At 44.3% G+C, this 16,795-nt stretch overlaps 1 protein-coding gene across 2 annotated transcripts in view; it reads left to right on the plus strand.

Moving 5' to 3' along the window:
• Positions 1-16,795, plus strand: part of DOT1L (DOT1 like histone lysine methyltransferase) — a 293,403-nt gene that overhangs the window by 36,266 nt on the left and 240,342 nt on the right. The window lies entirely within an intron of this gene.

Raw genomic sequence — 16,795 nt, forward strand, 5'->3', positions numbered from 1 at the left:
TTTTACGTTATTGAAACAGAAATAGTAAACCGAAAGGTCTGGCATTTTACTACTGAAAAGATTTGTATTGTGACTCTATTTTGTCCCAACGAACATTAAGATGGTGTTGGAAGTGGATAGTTATTTTTTTTGTCTAAAGGTGCGACGTAAATGAGGGTGTAGTTTCAATCCCCCTTGTACCTGCCTAAATGTATAGGTTGCACTGTGACGTATAGTCCAGTCATAGCACCTTCTACAGCATATTCATAGAAGTGTTGTAAACACCCCGTTAAAAACTGAAAACGTTTTCCTTCTTACTACTGGTCTTGCCTGCAAGATTAACACAAGGAACCATAACCGAGACTGACCCAAACCAATTGCCTTTTCAGAAATAACCTACATTTAAGTGTTTTTTTATAGTTTGGGTCTACTGCTCTGATAAGTTTAAGTAGATCGGAAAACACTGAAAAGTAGATTGTCCTGGTAAGAAGAGGACATATCTTGAATTTCATCCTGAACAAAACTGTAATGTCTACAAACTGCTTTCTTGACGTATTTGTCTGCCGTCTTTCTCCCTCCTACACTAATATACAATGCATTGCCTGTTCCACCCTTACCGTTCTCCCTCCTACACTAATATACAATGCATTGCCTGTTCCACCCTTACCGTCTCGTGCAGTCAGTAGTAAGATTTGCCTTGTAGTCGACTGTCCCCAGCCTAAAATGCCTTCTATGAGGAACAACGCTATAATAATAATCAGCCTATACAACAAACGAGTCTCAAGCCCACACAACACAGCATGGGTCACATTATAAACATGTCAGAAGCACCAGGCTCTCTATGTACATGCTGTAATCAGCTACTATAGGACAATCCGTGTAATAAAACACTCCTTTTCCAATTATACTTAATTTCCTTATTCAAGAGAAACAAGCTCTACAGCAGGGGTCTTCAACCTCTTCTGTAGTGAGAGCAACTCCAGGTCAGTGAAAATTATCCTAAGCCACTAATATCATTAGTGTTGTAATAGTGACAACAGCAGACATGTTTACATTAATAGGCACCCAAAGCAAAAGTTCCGTCAGTGTTCAACTCAGTACATGATATGAGGCATGAGTGCCAGCAGTAATGTAAAAAAAGACTGCAAATTTTGAATGCCTTTAGGAGGGTAATGCATAACCTCTATAACCATGGTGATAATATTGATAAGAACTCTCCCCAACGCCAAATGACTTTTCAACTCGCAAATCAGGTTTAATTTTTTGGGGGAAATTTATCAATCATCAGCTTATGAGTTCTGAAAATACACGTATTTTTATCTTGAATACACCCATTTCAATTTAGGTATACATATACCAATTCAGCCAAGCTAAAACTTCAAATTGTGTAGGGTGCGCGGGACAAAGTAGAGCTATTTGCAGGTTGCTAGAAAGCGATGTGTAGCTCGCTAGTTACTTGTTGAGAAACATGGTCTACAGGTTAACACCACTCATGTGGAAGAGGGCAACAAAGGCATATAACAGGCTAGGCTCTACAAACCCAACTGCACTCTCCAACACTACAGCAACATACATCTTAATAGCATTTAGTAAAGCAATGGAGCGGTGCACTACCAGGGTATAGTAGTATTCAATAATAAAGCATTATCAGTAACTTCGTTGATATTGTCTTTATTCAAAATAGATCCAAATCAATAGAAAATAGACATAAGTCAACGCGTTTTGTTCATGGAAATTAACTTAGTCAGGGGAAAAAGTGTATGTTAAGAGCTTTCTCAAGTAGATAACTAACGTCCAATCAACCTCAATCTGTATTCTTCAATGCAATTATAGCGTGGGCCTCCATGATACTGGCCGGCTGCAGGGAGCCTTGGACAAGTAGTCTGAGCGTGACGGCACTTCCCAAAGCTCCTGAAGCTTTGGGAAGTGCCGTCACGCTCAGACTACTTGTCCAAGGCTCCCTGCAGCCGGCCAGTATCATGGAGGCCCACGCTATAATTGCATTGAAGAATACAGATTGAGGTTGATTGGACGTTAGTTATCGACTTGTGAAAGCTCTTAACATACACTTTTCCCCCTGACTAAGTTAATTTCCATGAACAAAACGCGTTGACTTATGTCTATTTTCTATTGATTTGGATCTATTTTGAATAAAGACAATATCAACGAAGTTACTGATAATGCTTTATTATTGAATACTACTATACCCTGGTAGTGCACCGCTCCATTGCTTTACTGGTTTTTTGTTCCCGAGTAGGTGGGTTGCAGCTTTCAACGGCGGTTGCAGGAGCAGGTTGTGCACACCACCCAACAAACTGACATTTGATTAAACCTGGGGTGATTACACTGAGACTGGTGCGGCACTTGGAGTCCGCCGTTGGATCTTTGTTCCTATTTTAGTAGCATTTGCCGACACATGGAAGAGCATTATGGGCACAATATTGCATCATGGTGAGTTACGCATATAGGGATGCTGTCTAGAAATCTATCTGCATAAGGCAGCATGTATATAACAGACCACCCACATCAATCAAACACCAACGTTTTTTTAGCTCATACATTCAGAATGGAATACAGTATACATTATACTTTCACCTCGACCAACATGAGCATCACTAAATTACACATGTAATACATCTCTAACAATAAAGTGCTTTAGAACTGTACTGATGGTGTTAGTGTGCTATGTACATTCAGATATCATACCTTTTTTTAATTTGGTTGCATACTCCTCTTAAACTGAACATATTTGATTTAAAAACTATTGAATACCTCAAACAGGAGAATAAACCTAATATTGTTTCAAGTTTTAATTTGGCAAAAAATATATTAGTTTTCAAACTCTAAAAGAGCAGTGGCTCTCTAAATCCGTGTATCTCGCGCTGTTAACAAGGACAAAGCATGGTGGGTGCACGTTGAGCAAACGTAACTTGGACTCCGGTATTTCCATTTGTGTAGGTGCTAAGGTTCTTCAACCATACACTTTCTCATAGTTCTGGATATCTGAGAGCACATGGCCATTTTTCTTGTATTATATTATTTTTACTACATTTACATGAGTGTGTCTCATCCTAGCATGATCCTTGGCCAAAATTCCCACGTGCATGAAGAACTCCACTCTCTTCGTTTGTTTGATGCACCAATATCTTTTGCTGAAAGCACCAGTGGTAGGTCTGTGCTAACGATGACCTTCATGGCTTTGAATGCCACCCACCTGCACTTTGTTCTTTGAGGTAGATTTAATGTATGTGCCCTTACGGGTGAAGCAGTACAGCCTTGGAAATGTTTGCCTCTGTTTTGTTCTCTTTTGTGTGGTGTGTGGTCTTGCAGAATGCAGATGTGCTCTTCTTAACTCTATCCAGGAGCAAGGGAGGATTTGAGTGATCTTTTATAAGCTATTTTTCGTAAAGTTTTTCAAAGTTGGTGATAACAAAACCCACAAGACATGTCTATCTTGATTATTCATTCAGGATTGTGACAGTTGTGAAGTGGAATAACTTTTTATTGTCGGGCCACCATCCTTGAGTGTCTTAAGCCTGCTCCCATCATCCTTACTTCAAGATGGGAGAGCTAATCAACGGTTTGTTGATCGAGTGCGAGTGTGGTCTGTCACCAAATAGTATCACGAGTAGGTTTGAATTCCTTCTACGGCCGCTCTTCTGTTGGGTCCCTGAGCTCAATGATGATAGTGGTGTTTATCTCTTCTTTAATACAATCATTAAGTGACTTTGTTTCAGACTCTGTGGCATAAATACCGGTGGCCATGCACTTAGTTGTAATAAGCATTCCTCAAAAGTGTTTGCTACTGCGGATTCTTTTTATACTTTAGCCTTTGCCACATCTTTATACACTGGGACAACCATCAACCATATTTAAAGTAATCCCTGTAACCTTTTGGCATCTGGGAAGATGTCTGCATGGTATAGTGCCTCTCACCGTTCTTTTCTGGACTTCTTGCTGGCTGCTGCCTCTAGCCTGTTCAGATCTATCACTTTACTACTTTGAAGACAGAAGGTTTTGTGGTCGCAGGCTCTGATACTTATTTTGAGGCTAGAGTAGTGGTTGGTTTCCAATATTAATATTTATGTTTCTAAATCTGACCGCATTTAGTAGGTGCACCTTGAGAGTTCCTTAGCTTTGGCCTCTATTGGAGTATTCCATGCATACCAGTTCTAATAGCTACTTCATTTGTGTCTGAAGTTCCAGCCATTGGAGGCACTGCACATACCACAACACAAGATGTGACTTGTGTACTAAGTCATTGTTTAATTCCAAAAATGTGGCTTGAAGCAGCCCCCCCCCCCACCCCCCCGAACTTGCATTGGGTACCCATGGTCTACTATTTCACAAATGGTGATCAGAAGTGTCCACGTCAGGGTTGTGTCTGGCGCTAGATGTGGTGTTTGTGTATTCCGTGGTTGGTCTCGTATAAGGAGTATGTTGTGCAGAACATTGTTCATGAGCCCTTCCTGCTCACTTGTCGCACACAGGTCCTTCATTGGTGTTTGAGAGCTTCTGCTCATCCATGTTTGACCACAAGTTGCTGCTTCCTCTGAAATTGTGCAACTCCTTCTACCATGCCAGTGTGCCGCCTCCTGCCAGAACCCTTGCCCCGTGCAGTGTAGGACGGGCAGATCCTTTAAGTCATATTTTAAGGTCGACACCTCACACTTTTTTCATTTATTTTTTTACATTTTGATGTTGCGTTCTAAAAATAGAGCTTATCGGGCTGAGCTAAAGAAGAGCTTATGTTCCATCTGTGCCCTGACATCTGCTTGACTTCATGTTTTGTCTCGAGGGGATTCTGCTCGGTTCAGTGGCTAATGAGCAAGGATCTGGTGAAAGGGGAAGGCCGCACGGCTGGGGAGGCAGGGCCTTGAGATTTCACAGAACCAGTTCATAATCGGATCACATAGCTTTGTAAGGCATGGCGCTTCCGCTGCAGAAACCCTGTTCACAGGGCCATTGACCGAATGAGAGATCATCTCTTTTTACTTCTTGTCCATCGATGTCTTGCCTTTGCCCTCCTTTCGCCACCTCTCAATTCGGCTTCTCTTCCTGCCGCCTTTTCACCTCTTCTCTTAACCTGAAAATATGGACGCTCTTTGCACATGTGCTTGTGGCCTGTCCCTTTGCTTTGTGCCAAGAGGGTAATCACATTACTCCTTGTCGTTATGGACACGGTTTCCTCTAGTGAGCGTTTCACCTACAATCCTTGCCCTAGGCAGGGGCGGCTGGTGACATTTGAAAGTGGTGGGGCGTAAACTAATTTGCATATTGCACCGCAGCGATCGAGCGCAGCGAGCGAGCCCGAACCACCTTGCATCCATCCATCCATACATCATTCATTCATGCATCCACCCATCCATCCACCCATCATGCATGCATGCATCCATACATCATTCATACATCCACCCATACATCCACCCACCCATCCTGCATCCATACATCATTCATTCATGCACCCACCCATCCACCCATCCATCCATCATGCATCCCCCATCATGCATGCATCCACCCATCCACCCACCCACCCTGCATACATCATTCATTCATGCATCCACCCATCCATCCACCCAACCATCCTGCATCCATACATCATTCATTCATCCACCCATCCACCCATCCATCCACCCATCCATCCATCCATCATGCATCCACCCATCATGCAAGCATCCATCCATACATCATTCATTCATGCATCCATCCATCCATCCATCATTCATGCACCCACCCATCCACCCATCCATCCATCATGCATCCATCCATCCATCATTCATTCATGCATCTATCCATCCACCCATCCATCATGCATGCACCCATCATGCATGCACCCACCCATCCATGCACCCACCCATCCATCCACCCATCCTGCATCCATACATCATTCATCCATACATCATTCATTCATGCATCCACCCATCCACCCACCCATCCATCCTGCATCCATCATTCATGCAGCCATCCACCCATCATGCAAGCATCCATCCATACATCATTCATTCATGCATCCATCCATCCACCCATCCATCATTCATGCACCCACCCATCCACCCATCCATCCATCATGCATCCACCCATCATGCATGCATCCATGCATCCATCCATACATCATTCATGCATCCATCCATCCACCATGCATGCACCCATCATGCATGCACCCACCCATCCATCCACCCATCCTGCATCCATACATCATTCATTCATGCATCCACCCATCCACCCACCCATCCATCCTGCATCCATCATTCATGCAGCCATCCACCCATCATGCATGCATCCATCCATGCACCCATCCACCCACCCATCCACCGAACAATCATTAATGCACCCACCCTGCATCCATCCATCATTCATGTATTTTTATGACCATATAAAAATAAATTATGGACTGTAACAAGCCTTTAGGATCGATGTTGAAGGATGTGCCAGTTTACATATTACATCACCCCTACCTTTTTATGCTGGAAACCTTCTACCGCCCATGTATTTGCCATCCTGTAAGCCCTAGGTATGTACTATACAAATTCACATACAAACATACACCAACATGCATGCAATAATAAATGCATATATCATGCTATTCCGCCTCTACCGTTTGTTAACATTTTGAAATTTTATAACCTTAGTTCAAAGAGTACATTATATTTGTGGTGACAGTTGTTAACTCATTTTCTGGAAAATGTTTATAAAATGAAATCTGTTGAAGGCTGTTGTTGCAACTATCAAAAAATAAATTCTGAGAATTTTTACATTTCCAAAACCCCATGCCGTGAAATAAACGGGTGACCTGGAATAGACGCACACATTTCTGCAGCAGATGCTTTAACACACTGAACTATCTCAAGTCATTTGTGCAAGCTAGTGGCAGCACTTACGTTTAATCTTGGAGTATTACTATATGTCGACTCGCCACATATCGTACCTTGTGTGCAGCCACACGCGTTTCATACCCTAAGCATATGCAAATGACCCCCTGACCCGTCGCGGCTGGCATGAAGGGGCGAGAGTTAATTTATTGAAAAGAACTTACCATGCATCTCCTCCGGTCCCGCAAACGAACTTCTCCCCGCTCTTTTCTTTTGCAGCTCAACAGGAAACTAACTTCAGTGCCAAATCAGGAGATTGGATGCGACGGGGGCCGGGCTGCTGGCATTGGATAGGGCATGGGGCGACATTACTAAAAACACGTCACCGCCCCAACATGAGCCTATCTTTAGACGCCTGCACTAAACTACGCATGCGCAGCATACCTAATGGGTCGTGAATGTGAGTGAGGGGCAACGCTCCTCACTCACATGCGCAGTCAGATGGCCCATCTTCTGGACCCCTGCTCTAGCGGCTTGCCTGCGTACGCCGTGCGCACTTTCACAAGTGAAGCACAGGCCGGCCTGGAAATGTAAAAAGACGAATTGTGAAAGCAATTTGTCTGCTTACATTCCTGTTGCCGGCCGGAACTGCAGTGAGCAGTTTCTATTGCGGGGCGCTGCCCCGGCGCCCCTATGGACCAGCCGCCACTGGCAGGTATGTTAGTTTAATTGGGTCAGAGGAAGCTTACAAGGCTACAGTAGCCATTATGTATGGTTGTCGCGCAACATCACAAGACTGTACTGATCAGCTTATGTGTGAGCTCCCATTAACATTTTTCGGGCGCTTTAGCACTTCTTTTTGCAGTAAAAGTCATAAGGTGTTTTAATGTTTACTGAATTGTGGGAATTATCTTGATGAGATTGGCCTAACGCCTGGGGAATCGGGTGTGACTTGTCCCTAATAGAGGTCCTTTTCAGGATTCTTTGACGTTGGAACTGCTGGGCTGGTGTGGTTTTTTTCTTCCAAGGAATAGTGGGCTTTCCTGTGCATACATTTGTTATTTTTTTTTTACATACAAAAGGGGAAAGAATAATAACGTAAAGAAAATCCAGGTTGACTTATACTGCCCGCCAAATTACCCCGTCTTATTATACAATAGGAAGAACATTTATAAACATCTGGGGAACCTGCTTTTATCCATAGATCTTCAATAGTCCTACCCAGTAGCCCCCGCATATATTGAAAAGCAGCAGCCCAATAGTACATTCCTGAATTCTGGTACCGCCCAGCCTCCCCTATCCCTTGCTAACGTCCTGTACCTTAAGGCTCTCTTTGTTTTCCTGTATGCCCAGATACACCTATTCACGATATTCTTCAAAGTTAAAAACCACTGTTTCTCAAATTTCAGCGAGATGGCCCTGAAGAGATACAGCACTTTGGGTAAAAAAACAAACATCTTTATCATGTTGCACCGTCCTACAATGGACAAGTGGAGGGTATGTATCCTATCAAGATCTTTTTTCAACCTTCTGAATTTATGGGGTCATATTTCTTTCTACCAGCTGTTCCAGGTTAGATGTAATGGAGAAGCCTAAATATGTTGCTGCATCAGTGACCCGGGAATCCTCTTAATTCCACCTTCCCATTCTTTACTATCCAAGTCTTCTGTCGATTCATTGCGTAGCCCGAAATTAATCCAAATACCTGAGCTTCATTCTCTATTGCAGCTAATGCTGTGCAGGGATTGGGGGTGACCACGCAACATCATCCGCGGAAGCTAAGATTTTTGTTTCTAACCCGTATAATTTTGTTGATTTAATTACATTATTCGCCTTCATTTTCCGAATCAAAGGGTCGACGTATAGCGCGAATAACAATGGTGAACAGGGAAAGCCCTGCCTGGTGCCCCGTGTAATTGTTATTGGTGCTGTTAGCCCCCCATTCAGAATTAGTTGTGCTGTAGGTGCTTTATAGAGAGACTGTATCGCCCCAAGAAAGGAATTCCCGAAACAGTACCATTTCAGAACAATCCACAGATAGTCCCAGGAGACCCTATTGAATGCTTTTTCGGCATCAAGCAATGTTAGAACCATTGAGGCTCCTGAGACCTCAGCAGCATCAACAAATGTGATGACCCTACGTGTATGATCAGTTGTTCCCCTCCCAGAAATAAACCTGTGCTGACGCGGGTGAATGACTTTCCCAATAACGTAATTCAAGCGAGTCGCCAGGGCCTTAGATAGTATTTTAGTATCACTATTCATTAACGTGATTTGGTCTATAAGAGCCTGGTTCTCTAGGTGGCTTTTTAAACTTTTTTTTTTTTAAATGGTAATAACTGCCCCGGCCCAGGACTCGGGAACAGAGTTCACCTGCTGAGCTTGTTGAACATTATTTACTAAATCTGGCCCAATTACATTAAGAAAGGTTTTATACAATTCCAGTGGGATCTGGTCTGGACCAACTGCCTTACCAGAGGGGAAACTGCTAATTGCACCATAACCCTCTTCCATAGTCAGTAAGGTTTCCAGTGTTTCCTTGTCTTCAGATGGTATGGCTGTGCATACATCTGTGTAGCATTTTTTCCTGACTTCCAGTGAAAACCAATTCAATTCTTGTGTCGTCGACCTGGATTGCTTCAAAGTTGGTAGAGTAGCCTTGTGATAGAATTCACAGGAATGTACTGATTGTTTGTGACTTGTAGCGTGCAGTCAGACTTATTGGCAATGGTCTCAACAAGCATTCTTGTCAGAAGAAAGTGAGCTTGGAAAAACAGCATGGATATTTGTGCCTGCTCAAACTTACTCCAGGGTTTGTCTAATCCAGATGTAGTCTACACTGTCAGCGCTTTTAATTGTGATAAATGTAGAAATCTGCGCTTGTCCTCTATTTCGAAGAATTGACGAGACTGGATGAGTAGCCTTGCGGTTAAATAGCCTGTTTTGCATTCTGCATGTAATGTAAGGTCGGGTAATAAGTCAATATTTATGCATTTACTTTCTTGTGCACTAAACAATTTTTTGTTTGCCCTGTTTTTATTAATTCTTGGTAATATTGGAGCAAGCTACTGTGTTCAGTGGAGAACCACCGTCAAGCGTTTGAATACTAAAACAAATTACAGAAGTAGCTTGGTTTTGTAATTTCTAACTGTGCTGACGAAGAAGGTTGTGTATTTCCTGTTACTAAAGCATCATTGACGTGTCACCTTATTTTATCAGAAGGCTTCAGTTTTTAATAAACGGTGCTGTTTTAACCATTGTTTTTAGATCTGTACTAGAAAGCGCACATCAACCCAAAACGTAGTAAACTCCAGTTGCAGCCATTGTGGATAAGAGTGCAGTTTAATGTGCAGAGTTTCGTACAGGAAACTCCATTTATTCCTAAGGGTAGCTTTACGCGGGGCATTTTTCATTTTGTACGTCACAAACTCGGAAGGTATGGTCCAGGGCGCTTAAAAATTGAAGGCTAGAGAATGAGATAATTTGCCGGATGCTCCTCACCCAGAGACGGCTCATTTCAATTAGGAAAACACTAAAAGTCAAAGTATTCGTTGGAGCCAGGGGTCCTCAGAATAAGGCTTGACATTCAATGAGGCAAGCAGGGAAGTAATATTTCGATCTCTCGGCTTCTTCAAGTCGCTTGAAGGAGGCTTCCCACTCCCACCAGTAACTTTACCAATTAAGGATTTTTAATGGTGCAGCCCGAATACGGAGCTCCAAATATCCTCAATCAAATCATAACACCCCGACTGTTCTTTCAGAATTGGATTTAATTCATTACCTTCTGTACAGTTAAAAGTAACATTCGGGGTACACTGCAAATCGAAAACCTCTATTAATTCCATTATTTATTAATTATGTAAGAATCCATCAGGGCATCTTCCTTTCATCTTTTTAGGTCTCGCCTGTCAATGCGCTTGCGCATTGAGCTTGCGAGAGATATTGGGGCTTAACGAGATCTTAACCATCGGGCGATTTCATGCTGTGCCCGTGAAAAGCAAGGCTCAATGTGCAAACGCATTGACCTAAAAAGCGCGTGCACATGAAAGCCAGCCATCTGTGCCTCACTTCTCCTCCCCCCTAATTGCTTGCACTTTCACGGCCGCCAGGCCGTGAGCTACATCAAACGGTTCCGCTGCCCCGCCCCCTTCTTCATTACCACCAGCTTTACTTGTTTTTTACTTGATCCTAAGGCCAGCCCAAAGCCGAGCCATGCAATAAACAAACATGTACTCACACATCTCTTTACTGAAAACTGTTATGATCTCAGATTACAGGTTATTCCGAAGGTTTTCATAAGGGGTATTTCTTGGATTCGATGGGCATGCTCGTTTTTCTAAGACCTTCAAGAGGACAGGGAGTCGCAATATAAAACGAAAGTTGTTAAAATCATCTCTGTCCACAAAGGCTATTTTAGGTCTCATCTACAGATGGCTTTAGATTTTTCACAAGCTTCAACAGTTTTCCAACGCATAATATATGCTTTTCGTCGGCATCGTCATCCTATGGCATGTTAAAGTGCCATTCACATTTCATTTGGTTTCTTTCCACCACATAAGGGAGCAGTGGTTCAGTACAATGAAACCATTGACACACTTCACAGCGAGTTGTGCATTTCCACCTTGGCTGCCCTGTGTTGGTGCCCACGTGGCGCCTTTGCCTCCCTCCAACTTGCCCCCTTAGCACTGCCCCTCCCAACGCTGCACTGCAACTCCAACCACCCACTAATGGACTCACCACACTCCCCCCTCCAAACGCGGCCCTTTGACTCTCCTAGAGTCGCCCCCGCTGCCCCGTCCATCTCCTCACTTGATTCCGATCTCCGCCCACCCCATCTCAGCACCGCCTGCAACCCGCCTTTTCTGCTACACGGAAAACTTTATTTAATCATTTATTTACTCTCCCCCCTGGATGCCTGCCAACCCCCCCCCCCCCCCCCCCCCCCCCCCACGTCCTGCGCAAGAGGGCACTGCGTTGGTGCCACAATCCCCCACTCCCCTTTACCTCGCCCACCTCTTGCTCGCCTTGCACTGCACCATCCCCAGAGCCATCGGGAGCCCTTTAATGGCCGTAACGTTCTATATTACAACGCTATGCTCCAGAGCGGCTCATGCGGCTGACACCCCGCCCCCCCACCTCACAACCTGTATCAGCAGCCCTCTCTTCTCAGACTGCACCACCATTCAAGCCGCCACGAGCACTGCAGCTGCCCGCGTATCCCCCCCACCCCCGCACCTCGACTGCCCAGAACCAACCCCCAATCGCACCATGTCTGACCCCTACCGTCCAGCGCAAGCAAACCAAGGATACCAACTCCCCCTCCCATCTTTCGACGCCCCTTTCTGCCGTCGATAGTCAAGTGATAAATTACAAACGTTAAATCTAGTACCATCATAAATTACAACAAATATTATGTCAATATTAATTATTTAGATAAATTCTACGCCATTGGGAATTGTCAGATCAATACACGTAAGACAGGGAAAAACTAAACATGTACCTTTACTAATGCTATAGGTGTCGCATTTGCTACTTTTATAACTATTGCCATTTCAAAGAACAAAATTAATACTTTTATTATTTAAAAAACATAAACATAACTCAAAAAATAATTACATTTCCACAACACCAATAGCTCAAACTTTTCTAATGCGAGACCTATTGCATTTCCAATGCTTGTTTTATCTTGTCGTATCTCTTTCCTCATGCAAAGTACCAAATCCTGCCATCTGACAGCCCTCTTTTGTAGAGGTTTTAACTGAGCAGAGTTGCTCGCACAGATACTCTTGATGGTGGTTGGTAAAATGATTTTGTTAAACCTTAAACTTTTCCAAAATGCCTATGTAACACGCAAAGCTGCACTGCTTTTGCAGTCTCCTTATCAGGAGAATTCCCTCTCACCTCTCCGTGGCAGAAAGTAACTCATGAACCGATATCTAGGCAGAATTATCTATGCACCTTGAAGACTTGGGTATGTCCCTTTGTTGGAAGCTGGCTCTTAGATGTATCAAAATTAGATGTATCCTGCAGAGAGTCCAGGGGTTCCCTTATGAGTGGACAGGGGCTTGCTCTAGCTATCCCAAGGTGCTGTTCTAGGTGCTAGTGTAGGCGTGCAGCCTTAAGCTTATCAGAGGGGAGTGTAAGACCTCTGAAAATACACACAATAGTCAATAAATGGTGCACATCACTCACTAAGGAGATCCACACCAATTTATAAATATAACACCCGTTGCTCTCTGGGGATCAGTCTTTGCGTAAAAAGGCTGCAGGCTTTGACTGGGAGGCCAGTTTGGCTGAACAAACAGGGGGCTCAGGCCTCACAATGCTTGGGGAGGTAGTGACACCTTTAGTGGTCTTCTTCACGGCCCAGGGGCGATGGGTGCAGAGGCGTATGTTGGCATTGGGTTTCCCTTACCAGAAGCAGTCGCAGTAGAAGGGGCCTGCACGTAGAGGCTGCTAGCCGACCTCTGGGAGTCCACGAGAGGCGCAAGCACTGTGTGCTCTGTCTCTGGAGGGCTGTGGGACCACGCTGACACATCTAGCCAACTTTAACTCAGGCTTGGAGCAATGGGTGCAGTGGTGTCCTTGGGCGTCGGGTTTTTGTGATCTAGAAGTCCTCTGGTTTCTAAGGATTGCCTGCAGGATGCAGGGGAGCAAGTCTGCTGCTCCACAGAAGTTCTCTCTTCCTTGGGGGAAGCGCTGGCTGGTCACCCGGGCTTTGGGAACTCAGCAGCTTCAGGACAAGTTGTCTTTTCGTACAATTGTTGAAGTCCGCAGGCAGAATGGCAGAGTTGACGCCAAGTCCGTTACTGGATTTTCTGTCCTTGCTGTTTGCGAATCTTTACAGATCGGCTTGATCTGATTTTTCCAGTGGCAGAGGCTCATCTAAATACTGAATTTTGGAGAGTGTAGGGTAGTAGCCAATGGGTTACTTATTCTTGGGATCACTAATCCCCTATATGACCACTTCCTGTAGGAAGTGGCCACAATCCTGTCCTAGAGATCCAAAGTTTGCCATCACAAAGATGGCCAACTCTGAAAAGTTGTGTCCACGTCAGGTTAGGCCACCCTAGGGGTGGTAGTAGACTGGGGTGGGCACACCTACCTGGCTATATAATTTTCCCACCAGTGCAGGTGCCAGAGGGCTCTGGACAAAGTGGGTTGGCTGCCTTTCCTGTGAGAAAAGCCAGACTCTCATTCTAAAGGCGGTAGCTTCTTTTGAAGCTTTACTGTCTTGGGAGCCTAATCATCAGGTCATCCTATGGGAGGGTGTGTGAATTCCCTCTTCCCAAGCAGGCTTTGTTTCTGACTTCCTGAGCGCAAAGGCTCTCACCCTTGGGAGTCAGACACTTGTCTCTGGTGTTGGACTGGTAGAAAGCAGTCAGCCAACGCACTTGGGGCTGACAGGTTTTCATGGGGAACCTCCAAAGGGCCCTCTGGGTGCATGTATTAAAATAACTCGCATTGGAATCGGTGTGGGTTTATTAATACAGGATGTTTGATACCAAAACCTTCCTCTTCTCAGTGAAGCCATCATGTAACTGGGAAACTCGTTTTCACAAGTGTCCAGCCAATGTTTTAAAATGGCTTCCTTCTTCACTTGCAGTGGCAGTAATGAAACTGACCAGCACAGGGGCATATCTACTCATGCACATGTGCCCTCACATAAGGCCTGCTGTAGGTAGGGGAGACTTCCAAATGCAACATGCAGTGTCAGGGGACATGGCACATAGGGATGTCTCACAGCTGATTGGACGGAAATAAAGTCAAGGAGGATCATTGATGTATTCTAAGTGTCTAAGAAGAAGGCTGGTTGGTGTGAGAATGCAGATGTTGTCTTTACATGTATGTGCCATGTGAGGGTTAGTAACTAACTCTTGATTATGGTGCTGGAGACCAGGCATAGCGCTAGGATATCAGGTGATGTAGCTAAGGCCATACCATCAGCGCTCTGATACCTTTGGGTCTAGCTAGCACTATAATAAAGGTCTACTATTTTTTGTTATCCATGTTGTGGGCATTTACTGTTGTGAAGCGCTCTCACTCGGATGCTCTGTATAGACCTGTTATCTATATGAACATTTACTGTTGTAAAGTGCTCTGATACCTTCGGGTGTAGCTAGCGCTATATAAAACTCAAATAAATGTGTCATGTAGTGTTTTCACATGGGTCCGCACCAAAGCTCTCAGCCTGCAGTGACAGTCTTGAATATGTTTGAGGGGCCCACTAGGGTGGCACAATTCATGCTGCAGCCCTGAGAGACCCTCCTTTAGTACCTCATGCCCTTGGTACCAGGAGTACCATTTACTAGTCGCTTATAGAGAGTTCTTAAGGTATTGCCAATTGGGGGAAGCAATAGTACAGTTTTGGGGAAAAGATCTGGCACCGGGGACCTGGATAGCAGAAACTAAGTGCACTTCCAGTCAAAATGACATCAAATACCCGGCAAAACATGGGAGTGACCGTGTCAAAAAGGGTCACTTTCCTACACCCTGTATGTTAATGTAGCTCCTTCAGCTGCACTTTGTGCAATCTGCTGGTTACAGGTTTGAGGTCCAGCATGCCAACCCAGACTATGTCGTTTATCCTTTGATGATGAAATAAGCACCCATGGATTGGGCAAAAGCACCACATGCAGTTTACAGCACGATGCAACAACCAAGTCTGTGGCAACAAGCCCTACCCACAGTGTAGTTGTTTCCCATCTGCCTACATGGGAGAAAGCTACTTTGCAACAAGTTACATCCACATTCTAGTGGATTAAGCCTGCTGTGCTTTCTTGGTGTATTGGATATTCACTTTCCAGTAAGCTGGGATGCCTTTGCTATCCTTGAAAGTGCAGGGGGCCACCTCTGTATTGTTGGGCCCCTGCTAGGCTCTTCATGGTGCCTTCAGTCAAATTTTGTAATGTGTCAAACATAGTCCAGCAACTTACAGGCTTAGCTTTCCAAGGCATTAGCTACTTTTTGCCTTGGACTGCCACTCATCCATATGCTGGGTGGAGCGCACCGGGCGAGAAAGATCTGCAGTGAAATGTCTTGCACAGGCATTGGTCATTCAGAACAAGGAGCCTGGTTGAAACTGAAATGCGTTGCCTACTTGAAGATGTGTGTTTAGGGAGTGCAACCTTCTCGCGCTTTGTGTAATGCGATGGGTCATTGTGGTGTTATGGTTCTGTTTCTCACCAATTCTGCGGCATCTTTCCAAGCAGCTGTGCTCATCTTTGGCAGCAATGCTAAACTCGCAACTCCATGTGAATCTACAAGTTTTCATCTGTTCTCCATGTGGTAGCGTCATTCGAATATTTCCTGTGCTCACATTATTACTAGCATTGTAGTGCTTAGAGGCTGGCAGTATTGTAGTTAAATGTTTATTCTTCCTTGCAGTGAACTGCTTGCAAACACCAACTCTGCTTAATGTATGTGGAACCGGCTGCACTATTCAAATTGTGCTTCCCGTTTGCAAGTTTCATATAGGCATAACACTATTTTTAATTAGAAAATTTCTTCACCTCATTTTAATGTTACACGCTTCACGTTTTCTAATATCAGCAACGTTTGCTACGGAATTAGTTGCCACTGTTGAAGCTGCTCTTCTGTCTAGCAGAGATAGATCTTTGCTTTGCCAAATAGGAAGAATTTGGTATCCGCCCTCGGTTTTGTCCTTCAGGCCAAGTTCTTCAATCCTCCCATCATATGAGCATCCAGGGCGTGGATGAAGTAGATATATTTAGTCAACATTGTTAGTCATGGGCAGTTCCACTATCTAGTTTTTTTTTTTTAAAAGGTTCCTTTTCTGTAATGTAAGCACTGAAAATACATTTTCATTAGCATATCGCCGTGTTACGAGGTCTGATAAAAGTAGCTAGTTTATGTATTTGCTTTACAAGTTTAAGAGTCAACAGTGCTTCTCTCGTGCCCATGCCTATCTGTGACGTGCACAGAATGTAGTTCTTAAGTGACATAAATGGTATGTTCAAGTGCTCTTGAATTTAACCACGTTCTTT

The sequence above is a fragment of the Lissotriton vulgaris genome, chromosome 12, assembly GCF_964263255.1.
Source record: "Lissotriton vulgaris chromosome 12, aLisVul1.2, whole genome shotgun sequence".
Taxonomy (NCBI): domain Eukaryota; kingdom Metazoa; phylum Chordata; class Amphibia; order Caudata; family Salamandridae; genus Lissotriton; species Lissotriton vulgaris.